Below are 2,944 nucleotides of genomic sequence, written 5' to 3'. Positions count from 1 at the left end.
CCACCCCCTCCCAAGACGTTCAGGGCTGGCCTGAGGGCCGGCACCCTAATAGTCACACAGGGCCAGATTCACAGTTGAAATACGTTGGCGTATCCACTGATACGCCGGCGTATTTTCAAATTTGCCGCGTCGTAGCGTTGTTTTGAATCCTCAAAACAAGTTACGACGGCTTTAGGCTTCGATCCGACAGGCGTACGGCTTCGTACGCCTTCGGATCGTAGGTGGAATTCTCCGGCGCCCGCTGGGTGGAGTTCGCGTCGTTTTCCTGCGTCGGGTATGCAAATTAGATGTTTACGGCGATCCACAAAGGTACGTGCGTTCGTCGCATTCTCTTACGTCGTCGCTAGTCGGCTTTTCCCATCGCAAAGTTACGAGTCCTCTTTAGGTGGTGTAAAATTACACCATCCATGTTAAAGTATGGCCGTCGTTCCCGCGTCGAATTTAATTTTTTTATTTTTTTTTGCGTAAGACGTCCGGGAATACCAAACGACGTAACGCACGTCGCCGTTCAACGTCGGGGCGCCGTAATTTCGCGCAAAGCACGGCGGGAAATTTCCTAACGAAACATGCGCAGAACGTTCGGCGCGGGAGCGTGCCTAATTTAAATGGTACACGTCCCATTTGAATTAGGCGGGCTTGCGCCGGACGGCTTTACGCTACGGCGCCGCAAGTTTACACGCAAGTGCTTTGTGAATCAAGCACTTACGCTGAAAACTTGCGGCGGTGTAACGTAAACGGGATACGTTACGCCGCCGTAAAAGTACATGAATCTGGCCCACACAGTGAACAAAACGTGCACAAACAAAAAAAAGGCAAAAACGTGACAAAACATAGGCAATATATTAAATAAAGTGGGGGAAAGGGATAGTGGAGAGTCATTGTGGTGTACAATGACCAGGCCCTCTGGCCAGGAATAAAAAATTCCTCCAGCCCTAGCCAAAAGGCCCGGCCCAGGAGGGTCTTTTTTTTTTATTTTTTTTCTGTTGAAAAGCCTGTGGCGTGCAAAACACAACCCAAAAACTCCACCCGGTGCAGGGAAAAATGCGCACACACATAAAGAGTGACATCACAAAAAACTGCGCCGGGTGCATACGTCAGTGGTCCTCCGAAGAGGACCCGTCTCTGATCCCCCGGGGCGTTAGGCTCCTGACAGGGACTAGAGTTACTGTGGTCCATACAGCCGAAGCCATATGGACCCATCTTGGTCCAAGCAGCCAAAGCCACAAGGACCCAACATCCTCGGAGGGACTGCCGAAACAGAACCCTCCTCGGTGAGGCTCCCCCGAAGGGAGACCCCATGAGAGCCGGTGAACCTAACCAGAAGGCCGAGTCTACCAACTCCCAAGAATTTCAGAGAACGGCCCGAGGACCAGCACCCTACTCGCCACACATAAAGTGCCAAGCACCAAACAAAAAGAGTGACAAACAAAAACAAACACGGGGGTAAAATAATAAAAGAAAGTGGGGAAAAGGAAGATGGGAGAGTAAGGAAAGTGACCAATGTGAAATACATTGGCCGGCCCTCCGGCCAGGAAACAAAAATTCCACTGGTCCTAGCCAAAAGGCCCGGCCCAAGCGGCAGGGGTGAAAAGTGTGTTGTGGAGATCAGTGACCTGAAGGTGCCACACGATGAGTGCCCCTCAAACACTCGTGCAATGTATGGCACCCCTGGACTGCCACTCCAGGGGCACAATCTCCACGGGCTTTTCAACGGTCCCTAGCCCCCGGTCCGGACCGGCAGCACCCTTCCCAGCCAGGAAGGTGGGAGAAGAGGTCGGGGAGAGCCTACTGACGCAGACTCTACCCACAACCCCTAACTCTCCCACCTAATCACATTCTGGAAGTACTACCCACTCCTTCCCGGTTAAAGGAGAAGCAAACGGTTCCCTCCAGAACAACTGACTGGGGCAGATACCACCAAATCCAGGCCAACGGCCAGGGACCCGGCCTCTTGGCTTCGATCTCATGCCTCTCTGTCCCGATCAGAAGGCTTCCACCTCCACGCCAACAGGCTTAGCGTCCGCCGACTGCCATCCCTTTCCCCCTGCCACAGGGTACCGGGGACAGTCAGCTTAGCACCACCTATTGGCAACTGATAAGAACAGATACTACACTTGATCTTAGCCAAAAGGCCGAGAAGCGGCCCAGGAGGGTCTTGCTTGGCCAATCGAGTGATGCTGCTTTCCTTAAAAAAAATAAAATTCTTGGTGGCAGGGGTAGGACTCTGGTCAGGAAAGGGTTATTAGGGCAATCAGCACATTCACAGTAAAAGACACTTAGATGTGCCGGTTGGCGGCCGTACGGCAGGCAGCCCTCTTTTCTCGTTGCACAGAAGTGCGCTGACCCACATACCCAAGCGCTGTAAGGACAATTATTCATTCAGAGCTGCAAAATGGTCCACAGCGCTCCGTTGAATATTCATGAGCCTAATTTGCATATGATTAGCACTGGCTCAGGATGCCTTTTTCTTTAGAATCATTACAATAATTATTACTATTTATCCAGCGCTGGCTACAAATGCCGTACGTCACCGAGCCGAACACAGACAGACCACATATTTACCTAGTTATTTATAGAAATGGTTCTGGCAGATGAGGGATAACTGAAAATTTGCAAATGTATGGTGCTTTAATGGGGGCATAGATTAGGGGGGACCAAAGACCTTACGTGTGGTTTTTTTTTTGGTTTTTTTTTAAGATAAATTCGAGGCCTGAGAAGGAATTTCCATTCAGTTCATATCATTGAACAAATGCTTCATTTATTTTTTAACCACTTCAGCCCCGGACCATTATGCAGGTAAAGGACCTGGCCCCTTTTTGCGATTCGACACTACGTCGCTTTAACTGACAATTGCGCGGTCGTGCGACGTGGCTCCCAAACAAAATTGGTGTCCTTTTTTCCCCACAAATAGAGATTTCTTTTGGTGGTATTTGATCCCCTCTGC

General features: G+C 50.5%; 1 pseudogene; it reads right to left on the bottom strand.

Annotated features, from left to right (window-relative positions):
- Window positions 1-2,013: 2,013 nt before the first annotated feature.
- LOC120946315 lies at window positions 2,014-2,144 on the bottom strand (annotated as a pseudogene).
- Window positions 2,145-2,944: the final 800 nt, after the last annotated feature.

The sequence above is a fragment of the Rana temporaria genome, chromosome 7, assembly GCF_905171775.1.
Source record: "Rana temporaria chromosome 7, aRanTem1.1, whole genome shotgun sequence".
Taxonomy (NCBI): Eukaryota; Metazoa; Chordata; class Amphibia; order Anura; family Ranidae; genus Rana; species Rana temporaria.
The sequence above is the reverse complement of the archived record's forward strand: the minus strand, read 5'-3'. Positions and strand labels throughout refer to the sequence as shown.